The sequence below is a fragment of the Labeo rohita genome, chromosome 3 (genome assembly GCF_022985175.1).
Source record: "Labeo rohita strain BAU-BD-2019 chromosome 3, IGBB_LRoh.1.0, whole genome shotgun sequence".
Taxonomy (NCBI): Eukaryota; Metazoa; Chordata; class Actinopteri; order Cypriniformes; family Cyprinidae; genus Labeo; species Labeo rohita.
Window position 1 is genome coordinate 54,597,067 of NC_066871.1, and position 13,596 is coordinate 54,610,662.

Consider the following 13,596-nt stretch of genomic DNA (forward strand, 5'->3'; position numbering starts at 1 on the left):
ACTCCCACCAGCTGTTCCAAATCCGCCGGGACCATCTCGGGACCAGACATTCTGTCACGGAGGCAAGACAGGAAATGAAAGATCGAGGAAAGGTCCCTGTGTTGCGTGATGGAGAGCTCGAACACGGATGTGCACGAACGAGCAGGTTAACCACGCGATTGATCTGAGAACGCTCCCGCAAAGGAGTAGAGATTCCCACCAGGAAATCCGCGTTCTCACACGCACACAGACGAATATACAAAAAGCTCCGAAGAGCGGTACTCACTTGAGTTGAGATGAGAGAAAGGCGACCTTCAATGGAGTCCAGCATGAACTCAATGTCTGGTGCCAACCAAACCTTACTTCCTGTTTATATACCCATGGAAGTTTACTTCCGGGACCTCGTGACCTCACGTGATCCGGTGCGTGTGACAGGAACAGTGTTACTGATGTGTGAGCTGAAGCTGTTGTGACAACCTGTTTATATAAAAAATACATTCTCTATGCAGACCCAATTCGGCGCTCTCCTGTCGTTCTTCATAAAATTTCAACACAACGCAGACTAAAGAATCCTACGGTTACATTAGGTTTTGTGTATGTATAGTCAGTTATTTATAGTATATGTATAGTTACATGTATAGGTTTAAAAAATTGTTTCTATGTCTAGTGTATGTATATTCATATTTATGTTTATTTATGTAGCACCGTGGTCCTGCGAGACACGACATTTTGTTCCACTGTATGTCCAGACATGTAGCGGAATGACAATAAAGCTTGACTTGATTTGACATGACTTGACTTGATATGTGTTAACTGGTGCATGGTGCTTTTGGCTTCAAGAAAAATATCTGGCTTCATTCAATTTAGGACTTCCACATTGGTTCCACATTCCACAACGTCCAAAGAATTGACGTCATAAAAACAATGATCACAACAATAAAACAAAAAATGTAAAAACTGATTGATATAATAATTTAAAAATGATTTAAAAATTGACTTCAAATAAGTTTAAGACAGAAAAACAGAAAATGATTATACATAGTGCAATCAGTTCGGACGAAGCACAGTGCTCATTCAGTAAATGCACAGCTAAACAGATGAGTTTTGAGTCTAGATTTAAATGTAGCTAATGTTTTAGCACATTTGATCTCTTCTGGAAGCTGATTCCAACTGCGGGCAGCATAATAGCTAAAAGTGGATTCCCCTTGTTTTGTGTGAACCCTTGGTATTTCTAACTGACCTGATCCTAATGATCTGAGTGGTCTGTTAGGTTTATATTCAGTGAGCATATCAGCAATGTATTTAGGTCCTAGGCCATTAAGTGACTTATAAATGAGTAAAAGTACTTTAAAATCAATTCTAAAAATAACTGGAAGCCAGTGTAGAGACCTGAGGACTGGTGTGATCAGATTTTCTGGTTCTAGTCAGAATCCTGGCAGCAGCGTTCTGGATGAGCTGCAGCTGTCTAATGGTTTTCTTGGGAAGGCCAGTGAGGAGCATTACAATAATCCACCCTGCTTGTGATAAAGGCATGAACAAGTTTCTCCAAGTCTTGACCGGAAACAAAACATCTAATTCTTGCAATGTTTTTGAGATGATAGTATGCTGATTTAGTTACTGCTTTGACATGACTACTGAAACTAAGGTCTGACTCCAGAATCACACCAAGATTCCTGACTTGGTTTTTAGTTGTTTGACCCCTAGAGTCAAGGTATGCATTCACCTTAGGAACTTCCTCTTTGCTTCCGAAAACAATGACTTCAGTTTTCTCCTTGTTTAACTGAATGAAGTTCTGGCACATCCAACTGTTAGTTTCATCAATGCATTGGCAGAGGGAATCAATGGGGCTGTAGTCATTTGGCAATAAGGCTAGGTAAATCTGGGTATCATCAGCATAGCTGTGATAGGCAATTGGTCTATAGTTGCTCAAAATGGTGTTATCAAGATTGCTCTTTTTCAGAAGGGGCTTAACAACTGCAGTTTTCACGGAGTTTGGAAAAGTCCCAGAAAGAAGTGAGGTGTTCACCACTTCTAAGAGATCTGCTTCTAAACAGTTAAACACACTTTTGAAAAAAGATGTGGGAAGTGTGTCAAGGTTGCAGGTTGAGGATTTAAGGTGCTGTACTATTTCTTCCAAAGTTTTGCTATCAATTGCTTCAAAAACAGACAAAGTGACTTATTTTTGAAATTGCGGTTGAATCTGTCTAACCTCTGCATAACCTGAGGATGTGCTAATCACCTTTCTGATATTATTGATCTTCTCGGAAAAGAAGGAGGCAAAGTCATTGCATTTGCTGTTGGAGAGCATTTCACTGGGAATCTGACTTGGGGGGGTTTGTCAGTCTCTCAACAGTAGCAAAAAGAGTTCGAGTGTTGTTTAGGTTACTGTTTATAAGGTTTGAGAAGAACTTCTGTCTTGCTGTGGCTAGTTCCACATTGAAAGCATGAAGGCTATCTTTATAGATGCTATAGTGAATTTCAAGTTTCGTCTTCCTCCACATCCGCTCAGCTTTTCTGCATTGTCTTTTCATACTCTGTACTGCTGTTGATTTTCTCCAAGATCATTTTTGTCTGTCAGTCGTCTTACTGACTTTCACTGGTGCAATGTCACCAATGACATTATTAACTTTTGAGTTAAAGGACACCAGGAGAAGATCAACAGAGTCTGCAGAAATGCTTGGCATTGAAGATATAGTCTTCATAACAGCACACTAGTGTTTTCATTAATACATCTCTTTCTGACAGAGACGGATCTAGATTCAGTGGTAGCAGAGATTAATATATCAAAGAAAATACAGAAGTGATCAGATAGTGCTACGTCCTTAATGACAATGGATGAAATGTTTAGACCCTTACTAATGAGTAAATCAAGACTGTGTCCACGATTGTGTGTGGGTCCATGCACATGCTGAATCAGGTCAAAAGTGTTTAAAATGGTTATAATTTATAACGGTTATAATGAGTCTTGGAGCTGTTGTAGTACATCACAGTCTGTCTGTGATGAGCTCTGTGGGCAGGGCTCAGCCGGGATGGTGTCCATGAGCAGTGCTTGTTGTGGCTGTGTGGCATTGTCAGTGTCCTTGTGGGATGTGTCGACCACATGACGACTCTGAAGCTGAATTTGAAGTCCTGTGGTCACTCATACTTTGTCCAGGTGTGTGAGTGCCATTCATGTTGGGTGGACTGGCACACTGTACTGAAGGATGACGGAGTGAAAAATAGATGTTGCCCTTTAGCACTCTTGCACCAAGTTTGTTTGGGTGGAGCCCATCCAGTTGTCTATGGCCCCAGAAAAGATTGAAGTTGTCAATGAAGTTGACTCCTTTTAGACTGCAGGTTCTTTGTAGCCATGTATTCAGCCCAAGCAACAGTGAAAACGTGTTAGTTCCCCTTGCTGGGAGTGGTCCACTGATGAACGGCTGAACTTCAAGTCTTCGAAGTGTTTCGATGAGTTCACTGAAGTCCTTCTTTAGGAGTTCTGACTGCTCTTTTTCTTCCCCACATGGATGATGATTCGATTTGCAGTCTTGTGCTTCATTAGGATATTCCGAAGTTCCCTGTTCACATCAGAGACAGTTGCTTGAGGAAAGCAGCATGTAGTTGTAGTCCTGCTACTGATATTTCTGATAATGGAGTCACCCACTATCAGAGTCCTGGGCTCAGCTGCTCTCTGAGCTGAATGCCGCTGTCTGTTTGACCTTGAGCGCCTGTTAGTAGTGATGTTAGCTGCTGGCTCATACGATCCATGTTCAATCACATTTGGGGATTCTTCACCCACATTCATTAGTGCTTCAAATCTGTTCTCAAGCTGTATAGGAGGTGGTAAAATACCAGTTTTTGTCATAGCCATATCAGGGGTAGAGGATGCTACCGCAGCAATACGAGACACTCGTGACAATCTGATGTCTCGAGTGCCTTTGGGTCTTGCTCCCTGTTTGTGCCATCGATTAGTGTGTCGATCAGTTTTGGCTTGTTCCTCTACACTTACAAACTGCTGAGATTCAGTAGGTTGACGGGACTCACCGGCTGTATGCTGAGGGGGTCCGTGACGATGGTCTGCTGAGTGTTCCGCCTGATTTGGAAGTCCAGCAAGTAATTTTGTTTCAAGAACTACAATCCTTTGGAGTTTTGGTTCCTTGCCACTGTCGCCTCTGGCTTGCTTAGTTGGGGACATTTTCTCTTAACACACTATTGCATTTTATTTTATTGTTTTTGATTAACTACCTTTTCCTGAAAAGTGAGTGTTTACTGTTGCCTTTGGCATTGTTGATGTACTGTTTCCTATTTAATAATGTACAGCCGCCTTGTCACAATTCTGTATTGTTAAAGGCGGTATATAAATAAAGGTGACTTGACTTACAGGTGACTTGTAGAAGTCTGTGGCAGTTTGTGCAGCAAGTAGATTCCAGAAGAGGCTGAAGAGGCATTTTCTTTCTCATCTGTTGAAAGTAGGCAGCTGTGTTTTCCCGTCTCCAGAATGTAAACTGCTGGCAGTGGGAGGCAAAGAGTCTCCTTTTTCGTAGTATTATTCTAGTTACAAAAAGTTTTTAATTTAGTGTTTGTGCCAAAAATGTGTTGTTTGAGCACTGTGCTGATCTGCTGAAGTTACAATCTTAGAAAAGTCTGAGAAAAGTATATAAACAGGGAACAAAGCGCAGAGCAGTAACCAAAAGCGTCCAAACAGTAGCAAAGCCGGAAGCAACAGCCAACTCTTGGCTTTGTTCTCTGTATTGATCCTGTTAAAAGGGGTGAAGTCACTAAACACTTATCACTAAATTGGCAACACTGACATTGACTACAGACAATTTAGCATGTTTCATTGCATTATTATCAGAAATAAAACAATTGACTTCAAGCCAAATATGCAATATGCTTACAAAATCCTCTTGGCCACTACTATATGGCAGTCCATTGACTTTCCAACTGAACGTCAAACCACGCTGCAAACACAAGCCACTTTTATGAGGATTGTGGGCTTTCTTGGTAATATTGGAGCTGTTGACGGAATTCATGTTCACATCATTGCTCCAACTGTAAACGACGAGACACACCAATAGAAAAGGATTTCAAAACATCAGTAATAATTTGTGATAATTTTGCACAATGCGAAGCATTTAAAAATACATAGAGATATTAAATTGTGTCTTAATTAAATGATTTTATTGTAGTTACATCAAATGATTAGCGTTGTTTCAGAGAGCGAGGATGGCCTTTTTGGGTTGGCATCATTGTAGTCCTTAGTTCACAACACTTAAGTGTCCTCTCAGTCAACACTTAAGAATCGGTCTTAGACTTCACTGAAAGTTGCTTTTAGCTTCTTTATAAAAGTCTCCTACTCTTAGGAAAGTCCTACTTTTTACTAAGAATTTTTTGACACTTAAGTCAAAGTTTAAGACTATTCTTAAGAGCATTTCTGATAAGTTTTATTCATACGGGCCCAGATCTACAAGTGAGCTGAACAGGACAGAAAAGACTAAATATCACCGTCAGATTCATGGAGTAAAATCAGACCATCAGTATAAAATGAGCAGAAGCTTTAGCTCCAGATATGTTTGCTGGTATAGCCCCAGAAATAAAATATGCATTAATATTTCCTGTTGAGTCATTAATATTTTAATTTATTGGCCATTTATTGATTGCATATTCACAGAAGATGATTTTGATTTATTAGTTGGTTAATTACATGGCTTTAAACATATTTAAAGGTCATTTCTATATTTATACATGCAATATTTCATCAACAGGCTTTATCATTAATATCCTTATCTTTTTCTTTTTTTTTATTTGGTTCATAATAGAGATTAAGTCTTTTATTTAGTATTTATAAATTATATAGTAATAAACTGTAATATACATCAAACATTTTAAGATTTACCCATCACGCATGTCTTAAGGATATGAATCTTGTCTTACATCATTGTTTGTATTTGATGAAGCTCTGATTTTCTGAAGTGTAGATGAGTCTCAGTAGTGAACGTCAGAGAAACACATTCCTGACTGTGATCTGAACCTGAGAGGAGACACAAGAGTCTTCTTCATCTTCTCCATTAGATGTATTTATCCAAACTCTCAATTGCATCCTGTTTTGTGTATGTTCTCCATTCATCTGGAATCTCACCGCTCCCCTCAAATGTTTTATTGTAGTAGTTTTCCAGATCTTCCTGGAATCTGCACACAAACCACTTCCAGTAGGTTAGATTAGAGAGGCCAGGCGTGATGCTCCAGATGGGATTCTGAGGCCCTTCTATTTTGATTTCTTCCAAACACATCTTCCATCTTGTGTATTAACATTAAGATTATTTGCCACTAAATTTGTGCAAATATCAGTACAGAGTTTATATGTGGAATTGTAAGATATGTCGTTAATTCCAGCCACTCTGTGGTGAGGAGCACTGTGATCTCCATGATGGTTTTCTGTGGTGTTTGTGCAGATTGATTTACAGAACGGACACTGAACCCAACAGCACTGACACAAGTGATCAATCAGAAGCTCATCTGGTCTGAACTTATAGTCCAGCTTTACTGGAAATGTATATGTGTAGAGTCTGCTAATGTCAAACATTATAGCAGGAAGTTCATGTCTTATCACATCATCTAGGAGTTTCACATCAACATCATCATGTTTGACTCTAGTGAGGTCTTTTTCAGAGAAGATCAGCTCATCTGAGATCTGCTGTGTGAAACTCTTCAACCACAAACCAACATCTCCTCTGTTCTCTTCAACATGTTGAGTAGATTCATGAGCTGCTTTCATGATCTTCTGCTGCAGGAGTTCAATGTTCTCCTTCATCTTGGGTAAAACACTGACACTGAACTGATCAGTGATGAACCGACTGACTTCATCTCTGATGAAACTCTTGAAGTGATCTCTGGGATTGGGAATGTAGTTCATGTATTTGTTAAAATCCTCCTGTTCTGCCAGTGTTTTCAGGATGTGTTTCTCCAGATTTGATCTGTTTCCATTCAGTGATTCACAGTTTGATCTCATTTCATCTGTCAGATCTCTGGCAGTTTTCTTGTAGACGCTCTGCTCAATGGGCTCTTTCAGTTTCTGACAGATGATCTCACCAAAAACAGCAGCTGATGTTGCTCCATGACAGTATTTCTGGAAAATACTATAGTACTCTTCTCTCTTCTTCTGAACATATATTACAGGATCATTGGCTTCTCTGAACAGTCTGTGTTGGTCAGTGATCATCCTGTTTGATCTCTTACAGATGAAAAGAACCAAATCTATGAAGAATTCATTCTTGAACACATATCTCACTGATTTGTCCTCATGTTCTCTTACTCTTGCTTTGATGTAATCTGTGAGTTGTTGAATGTAGCTTATGTTGTAGCCCATCTTTGAGATGTTAAATGACTGAATCATTCTATCTGTCTGCAGAACAACATCTGTGACTAATGATTTTATTTGAGATTCATCCTCTCGAGGTAGACTATAACACAACATCCCTTTAGCTGATTTGAAGACATTTCTGTACTCTCTTATAGTTTCACTGGATTTCTTTAGCTGTACATAATCTTAAAAGAGAAGATTATATTATCTTTATTATATTATAATAAAGAGACAATACCCCTGCTCTCCCTCTGATCTACAGAAAGACTTTCATAGACGTCACTGAGGATCTCTCTCACATCTCTCATTATATAAATGTCTCTGATTGCTGAAGTCTCTCTGATGATCTTCTTCACACTCTGTTCCCAAAACAAATCAAACTCTTTCTTCAGTGTTCCATAATCATTTGCTTTATATTTGAGTTGTAAGGCAAGTTCTTTGCTCTTTTCATAGAGAGTGTTTTCATGATGTTTCCTCTGAGCATCAATCTTTTACTTCAGGTCTTGTTTCTGAAGAATCTCATTTAATTTCCTCTTTGTTTCTCTCACAATGTTTTCCTGAAGCTCTTTGATTTCAAATGATGTTTTCCATTGAATCAGTATATCTGCATCTCTGTCTTTTTTGAATAAATCTGGCATAGATTTTTTCACTTCTTCACTTGTCTTCTGCAGTTCTCTATGAAGATCAGTGAATCAACCTCATGAATCACTTCAGTTTCCATCATGGCTCTGTGAAGATTCCAGGACCATTTGCTGTATTCAGTCTCCAGTTTCCTGAAAGATGAAATCTCCAATAAATTTCTGAAGCTGAAGATAAATTGTCTATTCAGTAAAGCCTCCCAGAGATCTTTAACAAGATCTTTGAAGTCTTTCAGCATCATTCCATGTGATTTTGCTCCATGAGTCATAATAGTCTTCTTCAGTTCTTGAATGCTCTCACAGTAGTTTGGGTTTGGTGGTGCCATTGGTGGGTTTCCCTCCCAGAGCTGAGGAATAAACTTCACATCATTCTGAACATCAAATCTAATGACATCACTGAAACATTCTGCATCACAAACTTCCTCTTCAGCAGCGAGTTTTGTCGTCTCATCCAATGTCTCCTGCAGTCGTCTCCATGTTTTTCTCTCCAGCTGTGACGTCTGAAATGTTCTGATGAACAAACACACAGCTGGGATTCAGTCTGACCTTCTTCATCCTCATGAAGTTCTGAACAACAATCTGAAGAATGTCCTGCATCTCAGATGGGTTTTCTCCAACAACAAATGTGACCAATTCATTGTCATGATGTCTTGTTGATCTTCCAGCCAGTTCTACAGCATTGAGACCCTCAGTATCAAGTTCCCAACCTTTTTTAACTCACGGCCCACACAGCCAAACACATATGTTTCCGCGGCCCACTGCAAAAAAATTTAAACGATCCCGCTTTTTGTGTCGGGTTAACTAAGTACTCGGAAGCAAGGCTGTTAATTGTCTTTACTGAATAAACTGGTAATGTATTGAATAAACAGAAAATATACATAACGGATCAGCAAGCCCCCACAGGCTCGGGTTGACATTTCGAAAACGGGAAAACCAAATCCAGGCAGAGGTCGGCAGCGGGTAGAACGTCAGCGAGCCGAAGAGCCGTCAGAGGGAACAGGCAGAGCTGGGTTGAAACGAGCAGTCAAAACCGGCAGAGAAATGGAGCACTGGACAAAGCAAGACTAGAGTCAGACTCGAGTGACAAGCGCAAATCGAGAGCAGGCAAAAAATAAAAAATAAAAAAAGACACATTAAAGGGAAACGGAACTGCAATATGTAAATAAATTTAAAACAACAACCATGAAACAAATTTAGCTAAATGGATAACATGCACAAAAAAAAATCTCAACTTGTTTACAAGACAATTAGACATGAAACTATAAACAACAATCTTTGTCACTCACCTAATGCGAAGGTTGGTGTTGTTTAGCATTAACTAAGCGCTGTATGTCGGGCTGAAGGGAAGAAAGTTGCAAGCGGAGATCAGGCTCGACGTTAAGCTCATTCCGGTATTTTGTCTTGAGTGCCACCAATGCAGAAAATCCTGCTTCACATAAGTATGTTGTCGGAAATGGCATCAAAAACTTAAGAGCTTTGTCAGAAAGATCAGGATACTCGGAGAATGTATGAATCCAGAAATCTGTCAATGTTTTTTGAGAAAACGTCAATTTTAAAGCACTGTCACAAGACATGTCAATGAGGCTGTCGTGCTCTTTTGCACTTAAACTTGTGATGGCTCCCTCACACAAGTTTGCAAAAGGATTTTCCATCCAGGCAACCTGAGCATCTGGAGATGGAAAGTAGTCACGCAACTGGCTCTTCAGTCCTTGGAGATGCTCCTCAATCAGCTTTTTAACCAAGGTGGGTAAGCTCATGGCTTCTTCTGTCAAAAGATGTGACAAATTTTCAAACGATTCAGAGTTTGATTTGCGAATTCGTCCGGCCCAAATGTCCAGTTTCTTTATTGTGGCTTCGATTTTATTTTGGACTTGAAACGCTGTCACTGATTTGCCCTGAAGACTCAAGTTCACACCATTTAGGTGATTGAAAATATCAGAAAGGTAGGACAATTTTGCAAGCCACTCGAAATCACTGAGGCGGTCTGAAAGGGGAAAATTTGAGTCAGATAAAAAAATCCGTGCTTCGTTGCGTAATTCAAATAGACGAGTAAGCACCCTGCCTCGTGAAAGCCATCGTACCTCAGTGTGTAACAGAAGCTGAACATGGTCACTTCCCATTTCTTCACAGAGTAGTCGAAACAGACGTGACTGAAGGGGCCTAGTCTTTATGAAATTGACGATTTTAACAGCCTCATCCAAGACGCATCTGAGATCTGTGGGCATCTTTTTGGTAGCTAGCGCCTCCCGATGTAAACTGCAGTGGACAGAGCTCATGAGCGGCGCAGCTGTTTTTACGCGCGCAACGACTCCGTTGCGATGTCCCACCATGGCTCTTGCTCCATCTGTGCTCAGACCCACGCATTTAGACCAGTCTATTCCATTTGAAACAATGAACGCATTCAAAATATCAAATATGGCTTGGGCAGTTGATTGCGCCGGCAGCGGCTTACAGAAAAGGAAATCTTCTTGTAATTCTCCATTATGTACATACCGTACAAAGGCAAGGAGGTTGGAAAGGTTTGCTATATCGGTCGATTCATCCAACTGTAGGGCATAAAAGGGACTCTCTCGAATGTTTTTGACCAACTTCTGAGTTATATCATCTGCCATTTCATTGATTCTTCTCTCGACTGTATTATCTGAAAGTGAAATCAGATTTAACTGCTTGCGGGCCTTTTCTCCACACATCACGCCAACCATTTCTTTCGCAGCAGGTAAAATCAAAGTTTCACCAATTGTGTGCGGTTTTCCAGCCTTTGCAATGAGCTTTGCAACACGATAAGATGCCTCCACTGCTTTACTGTTGTCGTTGCCAGAGAATGCTGTTTCAAGAGTTTTTTTTTCCTGCTTTGGTACTCTTTAAGTTTGTTCTCAAAAAATTCTATAGGCTTGGATGCATATTCACTATGCTTTGTTTCCAAGTGCCGTCGTAGTTTGATTGGTTTTAAAGCTTCATTTGACAGTATTTCTGAGCACACAACACAGAGCGGTAGCTGCTCGTTCTCTGCTCCAACATATGTGAAACCCAGCGCTAGGTAGTCGCTACTATATTTTCTTCGTTTAGGTTTATTTTGAGGCTTTTCAGTGTCAGGCTTACTTGTTGCTGAAGAAACGTCTGTATTTTTTCTTTTCAGCGATCCTGTTGTCAACCATTTATCCATTTTTAAATCTGCTTCAGCATGTATGAATCAAAACTATTTTAGATTGTCTAAGTTGGCGGGTTGTTATTAAACCAATCAGCGAGCTCGAATAGTGAACGCATAGTAACAATTTATTATTTAATTTCTCATTATTTAATTATATATCAAATTATGATTTATTTGATTTTGACTAGACATTTTTTATTATATTAACAATATTACAATTTCTATTAAATATAATTGGCGGCCCCCTGCAATACCGGCCCACAGGTTGAAAACCACTGCCTGGTTGCAGCGCACACATAAGGAGAATCGTTGCAGATTATCTTCCCTAAAATCTTAAACATGCACACACTACAAGATTTGAAAATTGTGGCGCATCACACACTACAAGATATTAAGATGATCATGATGCATGACGGAGGGAGCGCCTCACGTGATCTTACGCAACCATTTCAGCAACTAATGTTTACAATTTTTTTTTTTTTTTTAATGTTAGTTAACTGTTATATGCTTTAACTGTTTTATATCTATAGCTTTTACTTTAGGCAGGTTGTGATTTGAGAAGGCAAAACTGATTAAACATATGAACTCACTGTCTGCAGCTGACAGCTTGGTCCTTAATTTAGAAAAAAAAAACAAAAAAAAAAAAAAAAAAAAAAACTTATATTTAACGAAGAAGAATTGCTCCAAACGTTTTTCTAAATTAACTTAATGAAAAAACTAAACGAAATATAATCAATTTGCCATTACATACACAACTGAACTATTTTAATTGCTAAAACAGTAGTATAAGATGTTTTAAGAGAAGGGGAAAAAAGATGGACTCGGGTCGGACTCGGGCCGCATGCAGCATTGCTTTTCTTGCTCCATGCGGTTGTGGTATGTTTTCAACATATTATACAGACAGTGTTACTTCAAAAACGTAAGAAGCAGTTTCCTCTACCTCCACTATCCAATGGACCGTACAGCAGCTGTTTTGCTGTCACACATTGGCTGTTGTGAAAGTACTGCTGTAATCATAGCCGTGATCATCCTGATTTAAAATCCTGGATATCAAACATGTTTGATATGATCGGGGCGGCCCCGATTTGTGTGAGAGCAGATCGGGAGGTGAAAGATTCGATCTGTGAACGTCTCACATTACCAGATAATCTGTGCCGAACATCGGGACCGATCGAGGTGCTCCACAAGATTTTTGCTCCGATTCTCGGGAGGGGAAAATCGGGGCGAAATCGGGCTAAAAATCCTGTAGTGTGAGCACAGCTTAAGGGACACAAACTTCTCAACATAACATTTTATTTGTCAGGTAAAAATATATCATGCAAATTACATAATTAAACAATGACAGTCCATTTCAGAATTAAATTCAGTTCCAATTCAAATAGATACATAACATCAATTACTGACAAAACTCGAAACCTTTGAGTGTGGAACAACATGAGGGTCAGTAAATATCAGAATTTTCATTTTGGGTGAATTAACCCTTTAAAGCACATTTCATCATCAAAAGTTACTAGTTGTTATGAACTACTCCAAGACTTAACAGGTTGGAGATCCAAATGCAGTTTTATTGGGGAAACCTGAGACGTGATCCAAAATACAGGCGAGAGGTCAAAACACAGGCAGGCAATCCAAAAACAATCAACAAGGCAGGAAACTCAAACAAAGGGTAAATCCAGGAAACAGGCCAGAGAGCAAGACAACCAAGAGACATTAATACAGGGAAAATGCTCAGAAATGCAGTGTAACAACTAACAAGACTTTGCAAAGAATGACAGACTAAACCAGGCTTATATAGGGTGAGCAGACAGTAAATGAGGGACAGGTGGAGACAATGAGTGTTGATGAGTCCATGCAAAGGATTATGGGAAATGGAGTCTGGGGTAAATGATAATAGTTTGGAATGGAGTGCCCTCTAGTGAAGCTCATGGGCACTCCAGTTAGAGATTGTGACACTAGTGCCGGGTTTTATGCATTTATCAAAGCACATAGTAATTATCTTTTTCCAGATTCCATTTAATGACAAATCAGGGTTTGTATGAACACTATAAGTGTGAAAATAACTCTCTTGGTGTTAAAGCTATTGACACTCCTAGGCCCGGTTTCACAGACAGGGCTTAGACTAAGCCAGGACTAGGCCATAGTTCAATTAGGACATTTAAGTAATTTTTATAAATGTGCTTAGAAAAAAAACATTACTGGTGTGCATCTTGAGACAAAACAAAGGCACTGATATATTTTAAGATCAATCAGTGCAAGTTTCTTTCAGCTGAAACAGCTCAGACTTACATTTTAGTCTAGGACTAGGCTTAAGCCCTGTCTGTGAAACCGGAGGATAGTGTAATTTCAACACTAACAGTGTAAATGAGAGGAAAAAACACAATAATAGTGTTATTAGTTAACACTTACAGTGTTGTTTTAACTCTATGCAAGTGATAAAACAGTAACACTATTTAAAGTGTTAGTTTAACTCGCACTAGTGTGGACCTATATAA

The 13,596-nt window shown here is 39.4% G+C and overlaps 1 pseudogene; it reads right to left on the reverse strand.

Moving 5' to 3' along the window:
* Positions 1–7,964: 7,964 nt before the first annotated feature.
* LOC127162793 (zinc finger BED domain-containing protein 5-like) lies at positions 7,965–11,119 on the reverse strand (annotated as a pseudogene).
* Between the last annotated feature and the right edge of the window lie 2,477 nt (positions 11,120–13,596).